This window comes from Mauremys reevesii, linkage group 21 (genome assembly GCF_016161935.1).
Source record: "Mauremys reevesii isolate NIE-2019 linkage group 21, ASM1616193v1, whole genome shotgun sequence".
Taxonomy (NCBI): domain Eukaryota; kingdom Metazoa; phylum Chordata; order Testudines; family Geoemydidae; genus Mauremys; species Mauremys reevesii.
The window spans coordinates 4691367-4717189 of record NC_052643.1 but is presented as its reverse complement, the minus strand read 5'-3'; positions in this window follow the sequence as shown (position 1 = coordinate 4717189).

Sequence of the window (25823 nt, the reverse complement as noted above, 5' to 3'; positions counted from 1 at the left end):
CTGAGCCTAGCACAACAGGCATGGGACCGCTGGCTCTCAGCTCACCGCGGCGATGCTGAGCTGTTTTCCATGGGAAGCGGCACCGCCTGTTCATTTCACTTTGATCTTCTTGTTTGAAGCCAGCACATCTGAGCGCCTGACTGACAGCTGTGGAAATTGGTGTCTGCTCCGAGGGCCACACAGGGGTGACAGCAATGCAGCCCCACCGGCATCACCCCATACGAGATCTTAGGGGGGGCTTGTGTGATGTGAGGGTAAACTGATAAATACCCAACCGTAACTGGGGGAAAAAAAGCATGGATACAGAATGGAAGGCGGGGTTAAGACACCATCCAAAATGAAGCCCTCGATCATGACTATCTCAGTGGTGAACATGGCAACCTCGTTGTGAATGACCCCACCCTATCACTGCTCCCTGGTAAACAGCTGTCCCTCCCAAAGGTGACCCTTTTCCATCCACTGCCCATAAGCACATGTGCTAGTTCCCTTGGACTGACCAAGTTTGGATGCATGGGGGCATGTGTCTGCTTGGAAGATGTGAATGAGTCTCCAAGACACCTGAGAAGATGTCATTTCATGGCCAGATGCCCAGAATCTGCACCAGTCACTCTGAGAGACCAGCTATCTCCCCCAGTTTTTGAGACCTGAGTTCTCTTAAGGTCACCACACTGGTTATCCGTGTGCAAGACCAGTGGCCAGCGCACTGCCGAGAGGGTGGAGAAGAGACAAACACTTGGCCACAGCAATGGGTGAGTTCCTGATGATACCCACAGCAGCAGCACTTCATCCCTGAACTCAGCCGGCAAGATACTGTCCAGGTGAGAAACGAAAAGGGAACCACTGGAGCTGACTGGGCAGTGGTAACTAAGTTTCACAAACATTTTCTGGAAAAAAAAAAAAGTACCACTTTCTGGAAATTCTCCACAACTAAATTTCAAAAATTTCCCTTTAAAAAAATAAAATTGGAGGGGGTGGGGGGAGAAATCAGGTTTTGAAGCCATTCTTTTTCTTTGCCCTTGCCTTTTTTTTTATTATGACTGAAAAATGGGAGGAACAAAAATAGAACAACTGAAAAACTTTCATTTCTTGGTTCTTTGTGTCAAAGGAATTGGAAAATTTCAGAAAAAAATGGAGATTTTCCACCTACCCACCCACAAAAAGTTTGTTTCAAAAAAGGCTTGTGTTGGCTGGACCTTAGCAGACTAGGGTCCGTGGGTTTGGCTGCAGGCCCGGCACTACTGGGAAGCCGAAGGGGACATTCCCCCGCCCCAAAAGCCAATCTTCAAGGGGCCCCAAAGCAAGAAAGCCCAGAATATGTATAAAGTTATCTAATGTTAAGCAGTGGAAGTGACAATAACAAAATACTGACACAGTCGCCAAATTTTACTTTTTTAAACTTTAAATCCAAGATTTTCCAGGGGTCTAACTAGCCCCTGGACTCCTGGAAGGTTTACACAGTGACATACAGGGCCCTCAAAATATCCACTTGCCCCCCAGAAATGGGACCCTGGAACCAGCCCTGTTTGGCTTGAACCTACCCTATGAGAATCAGAAGAAGCTGAATCCTTTCACAAAGTTCTGATTCTGACCCGGTCTGGGTGCAGGACTGTCTGGATCTGAGGTTTTGGTTCTGCTCATTACAGAAATGCAGGATCCAGCTCTGGCTCCACCCTTCGGCGCTGGAGATTTGATTTAGGGCCTGTCTCTCCCTTTCATAGGGGATGCATGCGATAGGACTCTTAAGAATGGGAGCTGGGCATTAGAGGGTGACTCTCTCCCAAGAGGGACCCCTGGCAGGCAGAGCAGCCTAGCCAGCACCTGAGGGCTTCGCAGAAGACACAGGAAGCTTCTAGCCAACCCACCTAACTAAGGAACCCACAGACTGTTTTGTTTGCAAGAAAGGGCTGCACAGGGGCAATTCCTCCCACGCAATGCAAGAGTGAGATTCCAGCCTGGCACTCCATGAGAGGTCAGGGGACTAGCTACTACCCCCACCCGCAGTGCACCATGGGCCCCAGCCCTCTAACCTCCCAGCACATCCACGTGTAGCTGGTGCTGCAGTAAGGTCCCTTTTAGAGGCTCAGGAAGGAGCACTCCACCAGGCATCCCCGCCTCCCTGCTGCCCCACGCCACGGGCAGCACTCTGCGGCTTTGCATAGCAAGGGCAGGGCTCTGGGCAATGCTGCCTCTTTGCAACACTCCCTGTTTTCCTTTTTTCTCCCCTCCCAATTTTCTTGCTCACTGATTTTTCAAAGTTAAATATACAGCAGAGAACGGAGCCGACAGCGAGAGGATGCTGTGATTATAGGGGAGGCACGGGGGGGGGGGGGGGGGCGGAGGAAGTCCAAGAAATGATTCCCACACTGCTAGCATAATGCAGCACCTTCCACCCTGGACTGTGACCAGCTTTAATGGCTTCAGGCAGGTAACTTCGTCACCGGCTCCTAAAAGCTGACATTGGATTTTGAAGGCAGGGGACAAAATTGCAAAGGATAAAGAAGAGTCCAAGAAATATTCCTGCTACTAACTGCTTAGACTGTCGGCTCCCACGGGGAGGGACCATCATTGTGTTCTGCTTGGACAGGGCCTAGCACAACGGAGGTCTGGTCCCTGGCTACGGCTACTGGGTGCTACCTCAATGCCAATGCTTAGTAATAATTCCCTAGAGGGTGCTACGGGGAAAGATGGCTTTAAATGAAAGCTCAAGCTCCAATCTCCTCCGCTCCCCACCCAGTACTTCAGCAGAACGTGATACCCAGAGCTGGTCAGTTGAGCCTATGTCTGAACAAGAGCATCACCATGCGGTCTGCAGCCCGTTCGTGACATGGCTAACAAGGAGAGGTAGCACGTGTCAGTTTCCATGTGTCGGTTTCAGGGTAAGTATCCACTCCAGCAGTGCCCAGTCAGGTATCCAGCCATCACCTGTCTCTGGGACCGGACCCGTGTCCCACTCCCTTCTGACGAGGCACAGCCCCCTGCCTGACACTGTGATACCCCAGCAAGCCAGTCTGCCCAATGACCGACACCTGTGCGTTGCTTTCTCTCTGCAGGTTAAGTGCAAGTGACCACGGAGCTTTTTCTAAGCAAGCACCTTTATTCTTACGGTAAAGGCACTGCAGAAAAACATCACAATAAACAGATTTAACCGCACACACTAAACATACCAGGAGTCACCCATCAGTCTCTTGGTGCCCAGGAAGTCAAAGTTTTCCCAACCCTTCTTCAAGGATTGGAGATCCTTTGTGGGAAGAAGGTCCTGTCTGTTTGCTGGATCAGGAAAGACCCTGAGGCAGTTTAAATCCAGCCTTTTCCTATCAAAAGCCTTTTCCTCATTGGTTGGTCTCTGGAAAACCCAGTATGAACCAGTATAAATTACCCTTCACTGGGGGGAGGGGGTACCCCTCAGGAGTTGTTTACAACTGAGTGTTTCATCTTAATTTCCCCACCCACACTGGTCTGGGTTCCCGGAGGGGCTGTGGCAACCTTCCCCCTGGAAGTTGCATGCAATCCCTGGCCCGTCGTGATACATAAACCATTCATACACTTAATACAGCCTGGGCCCAAAAGCTGTGGCATGGGATTGGGATGTCTGTCACAGCGTGCGCTGGCGGAAACAGCACCAGATTTGGAGATTGGATTGGAGATTTGATTGGAGCCAGGAGACTTCGCTGGTATTCTCAGCTCTTGCTGCACGCGCTCAGGCAAGATGCTCCAGCCAGAATTTTCAAAAGCGCTCAGTGATTTTAAGTGCCTCCATTTTCCACGTGCCCGTCTTGCAGCACTTTCGGCCAGCTGCTCAGGAAGTGCTGAGCGGTGCCCACAACACCAATCCACGGGGAGCTGCAGATGCCCGGCCCCTCGGAAAATCAGTGCTAGGCACCCCAAAGACAGCGAGATCCCCAAATCTGAGGCCCCCTTTGGACTCTAGCCTCTGCCTCTAAAACAGGGCTAGCAGCACTTGCCTGCCTTTGCAAAGGGCTCGGCGGTGTGTGCCTGGAACTAGCGACAGGGATGCTAAGGAGTGTTATTTATAACAAGATGCTTTGCTTACAGGTGATTGAAATAAGAGGCCGGCCTTCCCACCCCCTAAAACCTTCTCTAAAATACTGTCGCGAGAAAGAAGAGAATAGATGGAGAAAGGGCGTGAGGGATGCCAGCTTGGCGAAGGAGAAGTCCCCATATGTTCTCAGATTGATTACACTTGTTCTGCAACCTGAGTGCTGTCTCTTCCAAATCTCTCCGTGCTAATGACAATCCAGGAGACGTTGGCTCCGGGTAGCTCACACCCTGGAACGGAGCACAGTTTTGGTGCGTTCATTAGGCAATCCCGTTTCTCATTGCGGTTGCTCCCTCCCTCCCACCCACCCCCCTAGTTCAAAAGATCTTCATTGCTGGAAGCAGTCCCAGAACGTCTTGTTTTCCAGGCGCCTGGCTCTCTCTGATGTCGCACCTGCCCACGCTGCAGAGTCCGTAGGCAGCTGACGCTTCAGCTAGACGACACATTGCGGGGAAGAGTCACAATGTCACGCCCTGCGCACAGAGAACTTTCCCCTAGGTGGCAGGCTTGTGCAAAGCCCCGTCTGCTCCCGGGGTTCTATGCTGCTCGCGAGACAGGCTGCAGGGTTAATGAGACTACGTTCCACTTCCTGCCCAAGGATCTCAAAGCAGGGGGAAGGAGCATGATCCCCATTTTACAGATGGGGAAACCGAGGCACGGAGCCATTTTTGTGACTTGTCGGTGGGCACGTGAGAGCTTAGTGGCAGAGTCAAGAGTAGCACCCAGGTTTCTTGATTCCCAATCCAATCGATTGAGCCAGAATGGGATGGCCAAGACCCCTCTTATTTCCTTTACCTGCAAAGGATTCTTCCATGAGCCCAGGAGGCCTGGCGGTTCCTCTGGAGTCCATCAGAACCATTCCACCACAGGACGTTGATCAAGAATGACATGCACTTGTCCTCGCCAGTTTGTTGCTGATATCTCCCCACCCGCCTTGCCGCCCCCCTGAGCATTTCAGGCTGCGGAAGGTGGCATGTGAAATTTAAGCTGCACATAGAGGATCAATATCGGCTCTGCGCTCAGTTCACCACCATTACTCATTTGGAATCTAGATGCACAAAACTGTTCATGCATTAACAACACCCAAATCATAGATTATTAGGGTTGGAAGGGACCTCAAGAGATCATCTAGTCCAACCCCCTGCTCAAAACAGGACCAATCCCCAAATGGCCCCCTCAAGGATTGAACTCACAACTCTAGGTTTAGCAGGCCAATTCTCAAACCACTGAGCTATCCCTCCCCACAAAAGGAAGGAAGAAAATGGAGTAAAACAAGGGTATATCTTCAGAAGTAGCATGCAGGGCTGCAGCGTTTGTTTGCTGGCAAGCGGGAGGAAGACTCAGTGCTCAAGTCACATCTCCCAAGGATCCTATGGGGAGGCCGGAATCCAAACCCATATCCAGTTCCTAATTTCACAGCTGGGCTCTAGCTCCGTGATGGAACAAAGTGAAACCTCCAAGATGAACTTTCCCCTAATTCTGGGAATCTACACTTTGCCCCTGGGGCAGGTTGGAATTCACAAGCTAACCAGGGTTGGGTGTGGCTAGCAGACCCCCTAACAAACAGCAGGGAGTGGTAGGGGGAAGATGTCCTTTGATACAGGACTATGTCAGTGACGGAGCGAGTGCTGCCTTTTAGAGGAGATGTAAAACTGAGACCACCTGTGTTGATTAAAAGGCCCAGGGCACATCCTGCAGAGAGCTGTGGGGGGAGCAGGGATGCCCCTTCCCCAGCTTCTCTCAATTATCCAGTGTAATTCACGCCTCTGATAGCCAGGGGTGAACGTACCCATTGTCTAACGCATCGTCAAGCTGCCGCAGGTGATGGTGCTCCATAACTCACGCTGATGTATCGATTCCAGAGGCAGCTGTCTGGTTACCTCCTGTGAAATCCTTACACAGAACAGGGGTATAAATACCTACTGCAAATGTTAACTGATCGCCAGCTGCATGCAGATAAAAAAATCAGCCAGCTTCAGGCTTCCTTTGTTCAGTAATGTGGTGGGCACCTGGCAAAGTTAGTCCACCTGCCTGGAACGGTGCTGCTGGGCAGGTGTGAGGGGCATCGGCAGAGCCGTTGGAGGAGCCAGGCTGGACTAGCAGGAAGCGCTATAGATCAGGCCTGAGGTGCATCAAGATGGCAGTGTATGGCCTCTACAGGCAGTGCCGTCGATGCACGAGCACTGACGTTACCCGTCCATGATTCTTTCAAGAGCCCACTTAACCTGTATACCAGAGCAGCGCCCAGCTCCATGGAACGGGAAGGAGCCCGGTGAGTCCCCGAAATCCAGTTTTCGGAGGAGAACGCAGAGCTGCCCCGTTGTCGGCATTCCAAGGGGCGCAGAGCCCGTGCAGCAAAGCCGGGCGGGCGAGGAACTATTTTCGACACTCCATTCCCATAATGGCTGTGAAGGGAAGAAACGCTCAGTCTGCCTGAACACCTTAGAGGTAATGGCCCGTCGTTCCCAATCTAAAGAAGCCTCCTCGGGAGAATTACGCTTTTTTATTGCCGTTGCCTATCAGCGAAGCTGCTCAAAGCGGCACTTCAGGAGCTAATGAAGGGGCGGATTGTTAAGCGCTAGGCTGGAGGATGTCGCGTGAGTTCTGAAAGAAGTTCCGGCCAGGAAGCAGCTGAAAGGAAGAGGGGCAGCGGAGCGGTATTGGCAGAACAGACGCAATGGGCGCATTTCCCTTCATTTTTGCTAGATTGGGAGGAAAGAGATTTGCCCGGTAATGGATCGGCGCTCTCAAACTCCATCGCAAGGCAGCCATTCAAAAGCAATTTAGGACGAATGTATGTCATTTAAAAAACACTCTTATTTGCTCTCTTAAGATACAGTTAAGCAGGATATTGCATTCCTGCCTTCCCCATTCCCTGCACAGAGATGTGATCTGGGGGGTATCTGCCAAAGGCAGGTTAGTTTCATTTGGCACTTCAAAACATTGCGAGTGGCTCAGAAAAGAAAAAAAAGCCAAGCGCCGCTGGTGTGGAATCCACAGCCAAGCAGTGTCTATTCATCCTTTTTAAAGGGAACCTGTTTGCATGGGGCCACTTCTCGTTATGCCCCATCTAGCATGACATTAGTGCTTTCTGCCACCCTCCAGGGAAGTGAGAGAGAGATGCCCCGTTTATGCCACTAATACTCTACCTTTTCGCAGTAGCTGGAAACTCAAAGCTTGGGCAAAGGCAAAGACCTCCCCTTGGGCTAACAAGCCAGCTGTGTCCAACCGTCCTGTGTCCAGGGGGAAGAAGAACAGGCTTAAATCAATGGTACCATGGAATGTATAAGAGATCAGATTGCCAGGCAATCAGACATGGGCTATACAAGCCTCTGCCCCTTACATGCATGGCAGTGGGTCTTACCACTGAGGCAGATCTGAAAGGGACAGATATAGACATCCAGGTTTGCATTTTCAAAAGTGACCAGTGATTTTATGGGCCAGGTTGAAGCACCCCCTAAAGCAGGGATGGGCAAACTATGGCCCGGGGGCCGCATCTCGCCCTCCAGATGTTTTAATCCGGCCCTCGAGCTCCTGCCAGGGAGTGGGGCCAAGGGCTTGCTCCACACCACGTGGCTTCTGGAGGCAGCAGCGTGTCCCCCCTCCGGCTTCTATGCCTGGGGCAGCCTGCGGGGTGAGCACGCCCAAGTACCACTCCCACAGCTACCACTGGCCATGGTTCCCGGCCAATGGGAACTGCGGGGGCGGTGCCTGTGGACGGGGCAGTGCACAGAGCTGCCTGGCTGTGCCTCAGCATAGGAGCTGGATGGGGGACATGCCTCTGCTTCTGGGAGCTGTTTGAGGTAAGCACCACCTGGAGCCTGCACCCCTGACCTCCTCCCCGCCCCAACCCCCTGCCCCAGCCCTGATCCCCCTTCCGCCCTCCGAACCCCTCGGTCCCAGCCCAGAGCACTCTCCTGCACCCCCAACCCCTCATCCCCAGTCCGACCCCAGAGCCCGCACCCTCAGCCGGGCCCTCACCCCCCCACAAACTCCCTAACCCCCTGCCCCAGCCCAGACCCTCCTCCCGCACCCTGAACTCTTCATTTCTGGCCCCACCCCAGAGACCACACCCCCAGCCGGAGCCCTCACTCCCTCCCGCACCCCAAGCCACAATTGCATGAGCATTCATAGCCCACCACACAATTTCCATAGCCAGGTGTGGCCCTCGAGCCAAAAAGTTTGCCCACCACTGCACTAAAAGGGCCTGATTTTCAGAGGGTGGGGGCTAGGCATTTTCTGCAGATCAGGTCCTTTTAAGGCACCTGAGCTAGGCACCCAGCCTGGCTAGTAACATGTAAAAATGCTGACCAAGGGGGCCGGGTAATCCTCATCTCAGGACTCCTCAAACAGGGGGAAGTGCAGGTTTAAATGCCCAAGATGTAGGGAGCGTATTTGATCAGCCCGTCTTTGCAGGAAGTCACTCTGAAGTTGCCTCTCTTAGGTGTGGCATTAGGGGGCGCTGTGCTGTAGGAGTCACCATCCCTTAGCTGAGCTATCGCCCAGAGCTCGACGGCTCGTGGGCATTACGGACTCCACGGCACTCATTCATCTAGCCAAATTCCTACCTGGGTAACTACATTCTGCCTGCCGAGAACGTCCTCTCGTTTCATCTCAGCTCAGCGTACAGCTTTATTGTTTATGGCTGGGTGCAGAAGAGTGACTCACCGGCCAACATGCCCCCTCATGGCTGGGCATGGCTCTCCACACCTGGCACCCCCACCAACAGCTGCTCCAGCCCTAACATTCATAGATTCATAGACTCTAGGACTGGAAGGGACCTCGAGAGGTCATCGAGTCCAGTCCCCTGCCCCCACGGCAGGACCAAATACTGTCTAGACCATCCCTGATAGACATTTATCTAACCTACTCTTAAATATCTCCAGAGATGGAGATTCCACAACCTCCCTAGACATGACCTGCTTCTTCTCATAACTTGGCCCTCCAGCCAGGTCACGTTAAAGTCTCCCGGCTTCCAGGGTATTGGTGTCTCAGACAGTGTCCCACACAACTCCAGTTATCAACCCAGTACCTTCCTCCATGCCGGCAGTCCCACTCTTCTCTGAGAGTAGCAGGCTCCTAGGCTTCCCCTGACAGAACTCAACCCCTCCGCCCCCCAGCCAAACCAAACCAGCTAAAGTAACCTTCACCCATGCTGGCTTGAGCTCTGGATCCTGCCAGGCTCTCCCCAGCTGCTGGTGAGGAACACCGACCCTCAGGACGGCTTCCCTGGAGCCCTGCCCCTTTCCCCAGGCCTACCATCGGGGCCAGCTCTTCCCTGGCGTTCCAACCCCAGAGCAAGGGAACACCAACCCTCTGTGTCCTGGGTCCTTCCCCTGTAGCTTTCGCTTCCTTCCTTCATGAAGGAGACCCAGCTTCTTCCCAGCTGGAGCTGATGATGAACCAAGCCTGACACACCCGCCAGGTGTGGCCAGGTGGCCTAGCTGAGCTCAGGCTCCTGTTAACCCTTTGCTCACTGGTGTGGGGTTCACACCCCAACACAGTGGGATTTTCAAAAGCCCCTAAGGCCCAGTTCCTCAAAGGGAGCTAGGTGCGTAACTCCCATTGACGTGGTGGCACGCTCGAATGGTGACGTTGCTGTGCACCAGGCAGCCACCAGGGTTCAGGCAAATCAAAACCCCTTGCACGACTGTGGCAATAGTGTGCGTGCCATCACACTCATGTGCTCACCCATGGTAGGAAAGTGCACGCCAAAGTAAGTCATGACCTGCAATAGCTGGGACCTTCTTCCAGCTCCTCTGTGGGGGTGACACAGGCTTGCAGCTGAGCTCTTACATAGACCTTTTCCTCAGTGGATCTCCAAGCGCTCTGAAAGGTCAGTTTCATTATCCCCATTTTACAGATGGGCAAAAACTGAGGCAGAAGGTAGGGCAGTGACTTGCCGAAGGTCACCCGGCAGCAGAGTTGCGAATAGATCCCCAATCCAGGCCCGTCCCCCACAAAGCCAGGCTGCCATGCCCAATATGTGCCCCAGACAGGGACTGAACCCAGGACCATCGCTTGATTAGCACCACCTGCTAACTAATGGGCCTAACGCAACAAAATGGGTGACCTGCTTTAAATGACACACTGATGAGTGGATGTGGGTGTCCCGGAGTGAGTCACTTCTGAATCCAGCCCATAGTTTCATCCCACGCCACTGCTTCATGGGCCGAGCAGGAAGACCCTGGAGGGGAAAGCCAGAGAATGAAGGGGCTTGTCTACAAGGTGAGTTACAACCCCCATTCTTCCCCCCCCAACAAAAACCCACCATAGGGCTTGTCTACAAGGTGAGTTATGGCACGGCAAGCCAGGATGGGAACCTGCGGTGCACCAGCTTGCCGCACACTAATGTCCCAGGTGGGCCCTGCTGCAACGCGGTGAAAGTCTCCGAGCGCGGCTTGGTGTACTGCAGCTTGGACATGTGGGCACAAAGCCACGCTCCGACTCTCTCACTGCGCTGTAGCAGTGACCGCACGGGTAAGCTGGCATGCTGCAGAGTCACACCCTGGCATGCCACGCGGGAACCTGTCGCGTAGACCTGGTGTTAGAGTAATACAGGGGGTCTGACCTCCTGGCTGCTGGCAGGGTTTGTGCTGGATTCTAACGTTACTAGGAGGGAGCAGGCAAAGCAGAGGGGACAGGTACCAGCCCCAGGACTGGAGCAGCAGCTGGTATATACCTCCCTCCTCCCCCAGCCACTGTGAGCTGCTCCCCCCCCCCATTCATATCATCTTTGACACGCAGGCTCATGTGCGCCGGTGACAAAGTGACGGGGGTATGAAAGGCAGGCGTCGCGAGCACTCGCTGCTTTGAGACCGCAGCTCCCCAGCTCCCTCCCGCTTGCAAAAATATAATCACATTATAATTATAAGTTAATTAAAGCAGAAGAGATCAAAGCCACTTTAGACAGATTAATGATACGATGAGTGCCAGAAATGTCTCTGTTTTATGTATTAACCACATTGTCATCTTCTCTTTCGCTCTTCTCCGTCTTTTGTGTTCGCCAGGCAGCCCTTTCATTCCCCACTCTCTTTCTCTGCCTCTCTTAATGAATGAAGGATTTGAAGACCTAACAGCTGTGGAGATTTGTGCAGGGAGGAGAGGAAACATTCAAAGGATTATCAGAAAAATCAACATGCTTTTAAAAAAAGGGAGAGACAGGGAAATTGCAGGCATATAAATATAGACAGGCTTGGCAGAATTCAATTTTTTTTTTATAATTTTGACAGATAATATCGATCTTTATGGTTAGACTTTTTTTTTCTATTTTTATCCATCTAAATTTTCACAGTTGTGCAAAATTAAGGGGTTTCAGAATTTATTTTTATCAATTGAAATTTTCACTGTTGTGGGAAATTATAGACAATGGGGGGAAGGGGTCAGACAATAATTATGTAATGGCAGTAGACATTGAGATGCAAGATGCTAAAGTTGTATGAGCATTTATGACGGGGTGGGGGAGACCCTGTCCCGTGCGGGGTGAGTTCACCCCATCCTTCAAGCTGCCCTGGATCTCCAGGCCGTACGGTGACCAGACAGCAAGTGTGAAAAATTGGGACGGGGGTGGGGGGTAATTGGCACCTATATAAGAAAAAGCCCCAAATATCGGGATTGTCCCTATAAAATCGGGACATCTGGTCACCCTACCAGGCTGTGAGACCTAAGGGCAGGAGTCCACAGAGATGTCCTGATCCGCAGGGCTTTACGGCCCACTGGCTGGAGGCTATGGAATCGCCTTGCTCCACAGGGCAATAGGGTCACGTGACCCACATCCCAGGGGGTTGCCCTTCTCTGCCGGGCAGGAAGGCCTAGTGGGCAGAGTCCATAGGGGTACTCCAGGGTTTGCAAGGCAGTAAGGCCTGAAGGCCAAAATCAAAAGCGATTCCCTGGGTCTACAGGGCAGTTAAGGCCAATCGACCAGAGTCATTAATTTTCCAGCAGCCAGGTGTAGTGGCCCAAGTCAATGGAGATACCCCTCCAGGCCAGGCTGTTTGGCCTAGTGGCCAGAGTCAATAAAGTCGCCCTCCATATGGGGCTGTATGGCGAGGTGCCCGGAGCGAATAGGGTCACCTTCTGGGCATGGCTGTCTGGCCAAGTGGCCAGAGTCAATAAAATCATCCTCTAGGCAGGGTTGCACAGCTTAGCATCCGGAGTCAATAAAGTTTCCCTCCGAGCGGGGCTGTATGGTCAAGTGTACGCATGGGGGGGGAGGGGTGGCGTCCAGGTAGGGGGAACTGGGCCCTCCCTGCTGTACCGGGTCCCAGCCCAAGGCCTTAGCAGTGGCGAGTGAGTCTGCCACTGGGTCAGTGGGGATCCATCCGCAACACGCTGACCGGCCTCGGGACAATGGCTTGTCCGGCCCGGGGCTACTTCCTACCTTGTCACTCCAGTCTGTGATCTGTGCGTCTTCAGGGTCTCTGGGTTCTTCGGCTGGTGCAACTCCCTGGGGTGTCCACAGGTATCTGGGCATCTGTCTGGGTCTTGGTGCCTCTGGCTTTTGCAATCTGGGGCTCCAGTGGTTCCTGGGCCAGAACCAGAAAGGAGCATCCTCCCTCTCCGGCGATCAGCCCAGACTGAGCCGGGCTGCTCCCCCTTATACTGCTGCTACACCTGGAGCATGCCCAGTAGAGACGTGGGGGCATGGCTTCCTCCACCCATAGTGCGGAGTTAACCCTTCCCTGTCCAGTATGAGGTGATTTCACCCATCACACACCCTCCCCCACAAGAGGGCACTCGGTGAGGGGGGTTCTTCCTTTCCCCCCTCCCCCGCTATCCTTGAAAAAAAATCAGCATGCGCTTTTCTGGGGTGATTTAGTACCTGAAAGTCATATGGTTGCAGGGCAAGATACCAGCACATGATTCGTGCATTTGTATCCTTCATGCTATTCAACCATCGCAAGGGCACGTGATCAGTCAGAATGTATTTCCTAACAGATAATACCACAGAGCTTCTATGGCCCACTTAACGGCCAAGGCTTCTTTCTCAATAGTTGAGTAGCGGGTTTCTCTGGGGAACAGCTCGCGACTTGGTTACAGCACAGGGCGTCCTTCCCCAGTTAGTTCCTGTGATAATACTGCCCCGAGGCCTACTTCTGAGGCATCTGTCTGTAAAATGAAGGGTTTCTGAAAATCCAGATGCATTAAGACTGGTCCGCTGGTCAGTCACTCTTTCAATGTCCGCAGGCTGTCTCACACTTGACGGACCTCTGAGGTTGTGAATTTTTAGTTAGGTCCATCAGGGGGGCTGCCACGGTAGCAAAGGCTGGGATGAAACACCAGTACTATCCGGCCAGGCCAAGGAATTGCCACACCTGCCTCTTCATCGTCGAGTTGGGCCAATCTCACAGGGCCTTTATCTTGTCGACCAGGGGCTTTAGTTGTCCTCCCCGCAACAGTGTATCCTAAGTACATCACCTTGCTCTGTCCGAGGTGACATTTTGTTGAGTTGGCCGTAAGTCCAGAGTCCTTAAGGGCTTGGAGTTCCTGGGATAAGTGTTGGAGATGGTCTTCCCAACTGGTGCCATACATCATGATGATGTCAATGTAGGTCTGGGACTGCCCCTCACACCTGCCTATACTGTGCAGAGCGGGATGCCATACCGCACAGGGACCCCACAACATGCCTCACGATGCTTGGAGGAAGGAACTGCAGCGGTGCACCCCGATGATGAGCTATCGAGGCTATCGACAGTGGCTGGAGCCAGGGGCGACTGTTCTTGGGGACAGGTGTGTGAATCTCCAGCTCCTCTCAGTCTGTTTTCTGTCCACCAGCCAGCAAGTTGTTGGGTTCTTCACAGTCGGAGCTGGGGGGGAAAGACACTACTTGTAGCCAGTGGCTGCTTTTTCGAAGAGTAGAATCATAGAATCATAGAAGATTAGGGCTGGAAGAGACCTCAGGAGGTCATCTAGTCCAACCCCCTGCTCAAAGCAGGACCAACACCAACTAACTCATCCCAGCCAGGGCTTTGTCAAGCCTGACCTTAAAAACCTCTAAAGATGGAGATTCCACCACCTCCCTGGGTAACCCATTCCAGTGCTTCACCACTCTCCTAGTGAAATAGTGTTTCCTAATATCCAACCTAGACCTCCCCCATTGCAACTTGAGATCATTGCTCCTGGTTCTGTCATCTGTCACCACTGAGCCGAGCTCCGTCCTCTTTGGAACCCCCCTTCAGGTAGTTGAAGGCTGCTATCAAATCGCCCCTCACTCTTCTCTTCTGCAGACTAAACAAGCCCAGTTCCCTCAGCCTCTCCTTGTAAGTCATGTGCCCCAGCCCCCTAATCATTTCTGTTGCCCTCTGCTGGATTCTCTTCAATTTGACCACATCCTTTCTGTGGTGGGGGCCCAAAACTGGATGCAATACTCCAGATGTGGCCTTACCAGTGCCGAATAGAGGGGAATAATCACTTTCCTCGATCTGCTGGCAATGCCCCTACTAATGCAGCCCGATATGCCATTAGACTTCTTGGCTACAAGGGCACACTGCTGACTCATATCCAGCTTCTCATCCACTGTAATCCCCAGGTCCTTTTCTGCAGTCAGTCCCCAGCCTATAGCAGTGCATGGGATTCTTCCGTCCTAGGTGCAGGACTTTGCACTTGTCCTTGTTGAACCTCATCAGATTTCTTTTGGCCCAATCCTCTAATTTGTCTAGGTCACTCTGGACCCTACCCTCCGGCTTATCTACCTCTCCCCCCAGCTTAGTGTCATCCATGAACTTGCTGAGGGTGCAGTCCATGCCATCATCTAGATCATTAATGAAGATGTTGAACAAAACAGGCCCCAGGACAGACCCTTGGGGCACTCCACTTGATACCAGCTGCCAACTAGACATTGAGTTGTTGATCATACCCATTGAGCCCAACAATCTAGGCAGCTTTCTATCTACCTTATAGTCTATTCAGTCAATCCATATTTTTTTAACTTGCTAGCAAGAATTCTGTGGGAGACCCTATCAAAAGCTTTGCTAAAGTTAAGATATATCACGTCCACCACTTTCCCCATATCCACAGTGCCAGTTAGCTCATCATAGAAGGCAATTAGGTTGGTCAGGCATGACTTGCCCTTGGTGAATCCATGTTGACTGTTCCTGATCACCTTCCTCTCCTCCAAGTGCTTCAAAATGGATTCCTTGAGGATCTGCTCCATAGCTCCATCTTCATTTATCCAGTCGGGAAAGGTCATTAAGCTCAGCACAAATGCCACCTCCAGTAAGTGAACACACAATATTAACAATCTTTGTATGGTTGGGGGAGAGGGGGTAGACACACGCGTGTTGAACAGGAACAGAGTGATTTATCGCCCAGCTTACATGGAAACTTTGGCTCTGATGAAACACCTGGGACAAGCAAAAGGGTCGTTTCAGATCCCCAAGCACTCCTGTCTTTAGCCTCAATAATAGGGCTGAGCCAGAACAACCAGTGAGGCAGAACTGAGTGAAACTAGGAAACTGCTTTGCCTGCTGGAGGGAGGCAATGGAGCAAACCAGAACTCTCCTGATGAATGGGTGGGATTTCTTTCAGCTACCCAGGCATTTCTGTGCTGCTCATAAGGGCAGCAATCGGGCGCCTTTCAAATACCAAAGAGGCATTAAACTCCCAACTACAGGTGGGTAAACGTTGTTCAGTCAATAGATTTTTCTCACCCAAAAATGCATCTTGGGGTGAAACAAACCCATTAGTCACTCAGCTCCACTCACAGCCTCTCACCCCTTAGGAGCCAGGTCATTATTAGCGCTATCCCATTTGGCAGAAGGAGAAACTGAGGCACGGAGGGGTTACGTGATTTGCCTGCATTGCAACAGTGAGTCTGTATTAGAGGCAGGAATCAAATCAGATGTAACCACACATCCACGGTCCTGCCGCTTGCTCTTAGGAGCTCTAAGGAGCGTTCTGCATTACTAACAAAACGACACCAGCAGAAGCACAAGGAAACAGGTCTCTAATCAGCATCCCTCCCCCCCTCTCCTAGCATGTTTTTCTCTTTCCAAACCCCCGTACCCGGGTATGTTCCATTCCATGCATAAGTTCTGAGCGTCACCCGCACCCCAGGGTGTGATTAGCCCCTGAAACCCCAAACTAGCTGTTTCACACAGACCTTGGCAGTCTGCTGCCCCATCGCATCTGTGGGTGCTTCATAATTATCTCAGGAATCCCAGTCTCGCTCTCTCTACCTTGGGACTGGTGCCACAGGGAAACAGAGTCTCTGTCCCAGATAAAAAGCAGATTAATTGCGGTGGGAGGGGAGGACGGCCTTTGGCTTCACCCACAACCTGATTCTTTAAAAGCCATTTACAAACGCAATCCTTCCCCAATGAAAACTCTTCCCCTCTGCCCTCTGGTAGCCGTTCATTAGTGGAGGCAAACGACTGTACTAATTTATTTGTGATTGGAGGCATTTATACTGTATGAGACACATGCCCCTGGGGAAGATAACTTCTCTGAACTAAGGAATCCCATGTGACAGCAGGACACTCCGGCTTTGTCCGCAGACGACACGCTGAATGCGGTATAGGCTGGTTAGAAAAGCTACGCTGTGCACAGAACTCTCCCTCGTTTTCCAGCAAGCAAAAGGTTTACTCTCCAGTGTAGACATCACAGGAGCGTCAGGAAGAACAATAAGGCAGGGCTGGGGACTGAAGGCTGAATTAAGCTTTCAGAGAGCGTGAAAGAAACTCAGTTTATAGAGGGGCCGATGCTTTCCCTCCCTCCTTGGGCCCCCGTTCGTCACAGGCCTGCAAGTCATGCAGTAATTTACCCAGGGCAAAGTGGGAGGAAGAGATCAGGGAAGGAAAGCTACATTGCCTAATGGGATCAGGTCGCCCCTTTGAAAGCAGCCTGGCTTGGTAAGTAAGCCAACGCTGTTCAGCTCTGGGAATTGTGGAAACATACAGCTGGTCTCAGCCCGATCCCTGCAGCGCAGGTGCTTGCATCAGAAAACCACCGCTGGGATCAGCACCAAGCAAGCCCCTCATTGGCAGCCCCCCCCGCCACAGGGAGGCCAAGGAGTGAATAGGATGTGGTCCTACTGCTCTATTGATAGAGTGGATCAAAAAGCAGGACTTCCATCTCGCAGGAAATGTTGAGATTCGTTTTCGTCTCCAAGTGCAGTGAAAAGCCGAGCAATGTAACGTCTCGAGGAACGAACAGTTCCAAAAAGTTTCCGTTCATGAATGTCGAAATTGACATTAATCTCTCCCTTGTTCTGAGCCACCATGGTGCCTGATGGGAGCTGTAGTTCCAGGACTCTCATGCCCCATTTCTCCCCTATGGGCCCAGGTCCCAGGACAGACGTCCGTGGAGTTCCATGATACCCTGACATCTTAGCAGGGTGAGTCTATGCCGCATCGTGGGAACGCAGTCCAGCCCCTGGAACTACAACTCCCAAGAGGCTCCGTGACACTTCAGAGGTTAACATCAACCCAAATTCTTCAATTTCAGTGATATGTTTGGTTGGCAAAATGGATCTTTTCCCCTGGAAAATTCCTGATTTGACAAAAAAGCCTATTTCCCCAGGTGAAAATGTTTCATTGGAAATGTTTCTACCATCCCCAGCCCTGACTCCTAAAGGTTGGCCTTCCCTGACAGGCTGACTCACATGGCAGTGTGTGTGTGTAAGTGTTCTTGTTACCCACTCAGTACCTGTTCTGTAGCTGTATAAGCTCATTCAGGCATGCCAATTACATGAGGATTCTGGGAATTTTCTCCCTCGCAGATGAGAGTGGCCCAAATCCTGTTACTCATCTAATAACGATTTAAATAGTTTTCATCAGCACCGCTAAATGTTTCAGTTGTTTTAAATGTTTCCCATCTTCAAGATACCCCTGGATCCATTATATTATAAAGCTGAACAACCGATGGACTGCGGTAAATTTCGCAGAATTAATTCTGTCTCGGGGAATGAGCTACATCCTTCCGGTTTATGATGTGACCAGAAATCCTCCGCAAAATCATCCCCTCATAAATCGCTGCATCCCATTCATTATTCCTGCTGCGTTATGAATAGATGTGATGTCACCCCTATGTACCCATCAATCACACCTACATAATAAGGAGGGCTGATTGGCAGCTCGGGAGGAGAGAGTAAACAGAATGCACAGCAGACGGAAACATTCTATCCATATAGCATTTTAAAATGAAAGAGAACAAACAACAGCCTAATGCAAGGTTATCATGCAAAATGTGGATGCTGGTAAGCTGCTTTGAAGAGGGAAATCTGCTCGCTCACAAACATCCAGCAGCCCAAACCAACACTCCACGCTAGTGACCACACAAGCTATTGCTTAGTATTTAGCCTCCCTTCTGTAAGCAAAGAACCAGCTCCAATGCCACTGGTCAGCAGCCAGCACACCTGGACTCCAGGCCTTGCCAATAAGACAGTACCATGAGTCAGGCTCGCTCTGACTCTGCCCAGGTTGGAAGCATCGGGCCAGATTGCTTGGTCTGGCCAAGCTGTATCTGGCATAAGATAAAGGAGGAAGGTGACTTTACACCACCTGTGCAGCCCCTGGGGCTAATGTGAGCCAATTTGGACTGACAAGTTAGAGCAGCCCAAGGGTAGCTCTAAGTTATGCTGAGTGTTCTGCTGTATGCTCGCGGCTCCCAGGGGGGCTATTCTAGCACCCGAGGATCACTGGACCATAGAGACACACTGCCCACATGCCCTTTCTCCTGGACACTGCCAGCAGCAGGGACTATGAAGGATGACAGCACAGGAGTTGCTATGACAGCTCCCCACTGCTAACTGGGGAAATCCCACCAGGGGATGGGTTAGCTGCCATTATGTTTGCCCTACACTGCCAGAGCAGCTGAAGCAGAGCTGAGGGCCAGGCCCATCTTGGTCACTCTGGTCATGTTCAGACACTAATACAGGCACCTCCTTGCACAGTAACTCTCCAGATGTGTCCCTGGATCTTGCTTGAGGGCTGGGTGCTCCAAGTTCTTCCGGAAGGTATCCCAGGGGAGTCAGAGGCACGGGGGTGTGAAGGTACCATGGGCAGGGCTCCGAGGTGCATTTCTGGAAAGGGTGATGCCGACGGAAGAAGCTCAGAGAGCCCAAATGCCATCACGTCTCTAGACACCGAACTCGCGTCCATTGGTTAGCCTGGCCTTGCACAGCTCAGCTGCCCTCAAGCACACGTGCTCTTGCACCCAGGAACATTCACCTTGGCTTCCAACCCACACGGATGCCATGTGCCTCTCCTGGTCGTTTGGGCATCACTAGATGATCATTGACATCTCTTCCCTGGAATCTCCCAGAAAGGCCAAGCTATTTCTTGGACTCTCTTCCGAGGCTATAGGGAGGGGGAGAGGAGACACAGCATGGCCCAGAACAGATTTTTTTTTTTTTGCAATGGTCTTCAAAGCCGAATCTCCACAAAGAAGGTGACAGGGTTGCCAGAAAGGTTAATAAGCTCACACTTGTCCTGTGCTCCTCACAACAAAATGCCTGGAAGCTTAGAGATGACATTTCATCCACATGAAAAGCACCGGCCCTCCCCGAGAAAGAGGAATTAGCTGCTCCCGTGTAGATCGTATTTTATACCATGTTCAAATAAACACCGATTTTTGGCTTCCTGCCCAGGACGTCGAAAGCTTTTATCTCCGAAGAAACACTGGGGACTGGGTGAACTTTAAAAATCACAAGCCGCCCTCCCCCCCACTAGGCAGGTTTATTTTCTTGGTATCACATTCATGTCTCAAAAATATTAATCACTCAGCCTCCCACCAAACTGCATTTCCCATCCTGCTCAGCCAGTCTAGCATGTAGGGGGCCAGGGTGGGTGAGAAGGAGAGACACTTAGCAAATGTGCCCCCCTCCCCTCCTTTTAGTCTAATGGACTCCTCCTTTGTTATTTTACCGTGGTATCCCGACAGAGATCGGGGCCCCCACTGTGCTAGGTGTGTACATTCACCTAGCCAGAGACAGCCCCGGAGTCTCTCAGGGAGGCTGTGGGATAGAGAGGAGTTGAACCCAGATCTCCTGAGTCCCAGCCCACTGCATTAACTTGACGACCATCTATCTTCTTGCTTACTACAAGTCTGGGCTTTAAAGAAAGGCCTGGAGAGACTTGGAACAACACTGATTTAATCGCCCGAGTCCCATGTTCAAACGTTATTTCCCAGTCCTAAACGAAAATTCACGTAGGCGGGTCTCTCGTCATCCTGAAGCTGATTCTCTGGGCTGCTGGGCCTCCGCCGCTTCCACTGACCTCCATGGGATTTGTGGGGAAACTCGTCACGTCTGGAAATCAGGTCGTTCTCTAGCCACATGGCAAAGCCACTGTGCGTCCTAGCAGCACTTCGCCGCAGCGGGCAGGGTCTGCTCCAGAGAGGCCAAAGGAGGTGCAATGGGTCCGGGCTGAGGTGCATTGGCAGAACCATGAGGAGGAGCCAACCCTGCCACGCGTACTGCAGGTCTGCGTCTGCATAGCTAGCGCAGGCTTCGTCCAGCCAGCCCGGCCCGAGCCACTAACATTAAAATCCCTCGCCGCGCTCGCTTAATTATAACAATTATTTTGTAAAGAACAGCAAAATCCCCTCATCTTAGGCCTAAATCTGCCAGGCTGGCAGGCAGGGCCGGGATCTACGAGGCTGCCACTTTGCCAGAGAAGTTGGCTCTGTCTTTCTCCACCCCCCACCCCCGTTCCTTTCCCCTTATGCTAATTTATGGAAATCAAATGGAGCCTGTTCCAAGTCGAAGATAATAAAGGAGAGGTATTAAAAGGGGGAGGGGGGAGGGAAGAAAAGAGCAAGGGGGCGGGGTTGTAAATACTAATTGTTCTATGAGGAGAGTGCATTTTATTTTCTTGCTCACGGGAAGGTTATGTTTAATTAAATCTGCTTGTTCTCTGCTTATGGGCCTGGATTTCAAATGAGCTCTGAGCTGCCGTTACCAGGCGGAAGGAGGACACGAAGGCTTTCAAACACACTCTCCGCCCCTTGGGGCCAGAGCTAGTTGTTGCATGACTTTTTGTTGCAGGGGGTGCTGCAGGTCAGGCCCGGCAGCTCTCTGGGCAGGCCTGGCTACTGGGCTAGTGGTTATCAGCACGGAGGCGCATTGGCAGATCTCCAGGCACTCCCAGTTACTGGAATATTGTGTATTAGGAGAGAGGCATTGGGAAAACTCTGTTGGTGCCAAGTTACTGGAATAGGAGGGGTGCTGGAGGTTGGCCCTGTGGTGCATTGGTGGAACAGAGAGGTCTGAACTCGGACTGTCACCTAATGCAACCTTCCCCTACCTCAGTGGTTCTCAGCCAGGGGTCCGTGTACAGCTGGGAGTATGCAGAGGTCTTCCAGGGGGTCCTCAGCTCATCTAGAGCTCAACCTTGGGGGCGTGAATGACCCATGGTTGCAACTGCAGGGCCGGCATTAGGGTGCGACAAGCAGAGCAACTGCCCAGGGCTCCAAGCCACAGGGGGCCCAACGGAGCTAAATTACAGGCTCCAGCCCCAGGCGGCAGGGCTCGGGTTCCAGCCCAGGCTCAAATCTCCCACTGACATGCCCGTACAATATCTATAGCCCCATCGATTGATGGCATAATCATATGGGGAAAACAAGAGCAGCAGCAACTTTGCAGTAAGAGCGCGCTGGGCCACTTGTGTATTATGTTTGATTTTATAAGCAAGTCGTTTTTAAGTGAGGATCCGGGGATGGCTCCCCATCTCCCACAAGACAGGATTCCCCCCATCTCCAAACACCACCCGCCCTTTGCTAGTTTTGAAATGCTCACGACTTCTCCTACCCTGATGGGCATCAACTGGAAGGCCAAGGGCGCGCACTGTGCTTGGGAGGGGGCATATGCAGGCCCAGTTGGGTCACTGAGTACAAGCCTGTACAATTGCCTCCCTGGGAGCCTAGTGCAAATCCCGGCACGGGGGCGCATAAACGGCTTGATGCGAGCGTGCTCTGTGCAGATTTGATTCAGAGACATCCCAGCTAGAGAGGAAAATAGAAGAATGAAGCTGTAAAGCAGCTGTTTATTTGACTTTCCCTGGCACTCTATGAATACAATGTTTTGGGGGGTGAAAAATTAATTTCTCTCTCTCAGGAGACGCTAGTCAGGAAAACAACAAGCTGTTTATTCTGACTGGAAAAATCTCAACAGTGGGGAGGGGTGGGGGGGAGAAATACCAGCTCTGAATCAGAATTCAGTTCACTCGAGGACATGGGCCATACAGCGGGGTGGGCTTAGAGGTGTGGTGCTGCCGTGCTGGAAGGACGCAGGGTTCAGCAGGAAATTTCCCAGCTATCCCTCCCTCAACACGGCAGGGACTGGGGTTCGTTCTGAATGGGATCCTCTTGATATTAGTCTGGTCGGGCGCTGTCTCCAGGATCTCCCAGTGTCCTGCGCTGCCGCAGCAATGGAGAGCTGTCTCTGAAGTCATGCTTCCCACTGTTCCCTACCTAATCTATTCTACCTGTAAGGTACCTAGCATCAGGGCAGGATGGAAGCACAGGAACACTGGAATCGTACTGGATCAGACCAGGAGCTTGTCTCTGCAGTGGCCAGGACCAGCTGCTTCAGGAGAGGTGCAAGAAACCCCAGATGGCGCAACCTGCCTAGAGAAGATTCTTCTTGACCTCAGACAATCAGTGGTTGTGATCCACTCTGACCCCCCAGATCCCTTTCCGCAGTGCTCCTTCCCAAGCAGTCATTTCCCATTGTGTATGTGTGCAACTGATTGTTCCTTCCTAAGTGGAGTGCTTTGCATTTGTCCTTATTGAATTTCATCTTTTACTTCAGACCACTTGTCCAGTTTGTCCAGATCATTTTGTATTTTAATTCTATCCTACAAAGCACGTGCTACCCTTCCCAGCTTGGTAATCTAGGCCTTTGCATCTCTGTGCTTCAGTTTCTGTAAAATGGGGATGATAATAATGCCTAGTGCTGATCTACCACTTTTCATCAGCAGATCTCAAAGGAGGTAAGTGTGGCCATCCCTATTTTGTGGATGGGGAAATTAAGGCACAGAGAGGGGATGTGACTTGGCCAAGGTCACCCAGCAGGCCGGTGGCAGAATCATAGAATGGGAATAGAATTCAGGTCTCCTGAATCCCTGTCCTGTGCTATGTGCACTAACTTTCGTGCCCTACCTCACAGGAGATATGTTTAACATTGTAAAGTGCTCAGCTATAGGACTCCCAAGGCCACGGTAAGTACCTAAGGGTAGGTCCATACTTACTCGCCGGGTCGACGCGTAGAGTTCGACTTCTCGGAGTCTGAACTATCGCGTCTAATCTAGACGCGATAGTTCGAACTCCGGACGCGCCCCCATCAACTCCGGAACTCCACCACCACGAACGGCGGTGGCGGAGTCGACGGGGGAGCCGCGGACTTCGATCCCGCGGCGTCAGGACGGGTAAGTCAGTCGAACTAAGGTAGTTCGACTTCAGCTATGCTATTCACGTAGTCGCGTACCTTAGTTCAACCCCCACCCCCAGTGTAGACCAGGCCTAAGATAAGTAGAGCTTCACCCTTTTATTCTCAGGTTGCCCTCCCTTCCCACTCATCTCTTATGTGAGCAAGAAATGAACACTGAGGCTTGGTCTACACTGGGAGGGGGTGTCGATGTAAGATACGCAACTTCAGCTATGGGAATACCGTAGCTGAAGTTGATGTATCTTATTCCAATTTACCTCCTGTCCTCAAGGCACAGGATTGACAGCCACGGCTCCCCCGTCAACTCCGCTACCGCCACTCACTCTGGTGGAGTTCCGGAGTCGACAGGGAGTGCGTTCGGGGATCGCTATATCGATATATATAGACGAGACGCAATATATCGATTTCCGATAAATCGATCGCTACCTGCCAATACGGTGGGTAGTCTGGACGTACCCTGAGAAAAGATGGATTGTTAACATGACTTCAGAACTGTCATGCTGTAGAAGGATGGCTCCGACATCCTCACCTGCTCCTCGGGCATGTGACACAGCTGATTTCCAGCTGTTTTCAGAGAGTCACCACCATATGCAACTGCTTCACCATGACCCTACATGCTGAGTGTATTCACTTGCTGTCGTAATATTGTGACAGAGTCCGGGCCACTGAGGTAGTCATGGTTCTCGCTAGAGTTCAACAAAAGTTGGAATGTCTGTTCCATAGGAAATTTCAAAATTTGTTTGATCCCAAATTAGGATGAAAAAGAAACGTTGACATTTTTCATGGAATGAGAAGCTCTGGAAAAATTTTGATTTGGAAATGCTGAAGTGTCTCATTTTGAGGCAGTTTCATGTTAAACTGCATTTGCCTAGGGTGCTTCAATACCTCTTGGGAGTTGGGGTGCTTCATGCTCTCATTCTTCCTGTTACAGGGTCAGCACCCGCCTCTTTCTAGCACCCCCTTTTCTCTGCCAATGTACCTGCAAACAGTCTTTTCACGGGACAGCCCTCACCTCTCGCAGGTAGCCCCACTTGGTTGGTTGGGTGTGAGCCTGCTTCTCTTTTTTGGTCTTACATCAGGGTGGCACCCACCTCTCGCAAGCCCCCCCGGCCGATGGTTTTCACGGCTCGTCTTCAGCAGCTCAGCCCTCCGGCCAAGCCACACACACTGTTCCCCCTTCCAGGGATACAGTCCAAGTACTCAGCCATGGTATGGGGCTGTAGCTCTTAAGGCTTCTCCCAGAGGCACTATTTCCTTCAACCACCCAGCCGAGGCCCATTTCAGTACCCGCAGCTGGTGGCATTTCAGCAGGCCTCCCCAGGCTCATTCTGCAACCAGACCAGCAGAGTCCATCTTGGCACCCTCTCTGGCCTGGCCAAGTTCTGTGCTCAGTCCCCCTGGGCTTCAGCTGGCCTACACTGACCTTTTGCTGGCTCTGCTGCTCTTCCCGCCACCCAGACACCAGGTCTTCAGCACCCTTCCCTGGGCTCCAGTTCTGTCTGCGGTGAGCTGTCCGTGGTACTGCTGCTCTTCCAGCCAGTCACCGAGTCTCCATTCCTCAATTCCACACTGCAATTGAACTTCCCTGCTCTGCTGCTTGTCTTATATAGGGAACTTCTGGCCCCAGATTGGCTGCTCCATCAGCCCCTCTGATTGGCTGCTCTTCTGCAGCCACTCTAGGCTGCCTGGAGGACTTCTCTCTGCTCTATTCTGGGGCAGGGTGACGCAAGGCAGTGAGGTCTCCAGCAGGGGGCCTCTGGACCTAATCAACCCTGCCCCACTTTCCCCATCATGTGGGGTCTCTAAGTAGACTACTACTCCCATGAGGCACTTCAGTTACGCAACTCCCATAATGCCCCACACAGCTCAGAGTAGGGCCCAGGCCATAGGAGAGAATGAGGTCACGGAGCATCTGAACTATAACGCCTATGAGACTCCATAGCCCCAAAGGGAGATGCTGTTTAATGTCAAACTGACCTGAAATGAAAAGTTTTGGTTCAGTTCCTCAAACAAAAATGTTTTGATTCTGGTTGAATCAGTGGAAACCAGTGGAAAATCAGAACATTCCGTCAATCTAAATTTTCCCACAGAAACAGCTTTTTCTGTCAAAACCCCCATGTTGACGGGACATTTCCATCTAGCTCCCGTTACCGCAGTGCTGCTGCTGGGCGATGGGGCTGCCATGGAGACACAAGGGGTGCATGTGCACTGCAGCTGGGAGGGTGCTTCCCAGCACAGGTAGACAAACGTCCACTAGTGCTGCTTGAGTTACCGAGCCACACGAGCAGTGTGACCATGGCTGTGGCATCACACTCAGGCCAGCAGCCCGAGTATAAACGTGCCTGAGCCCCTGAGTCTGTACAGGGCAGAACTTAGCCCCAC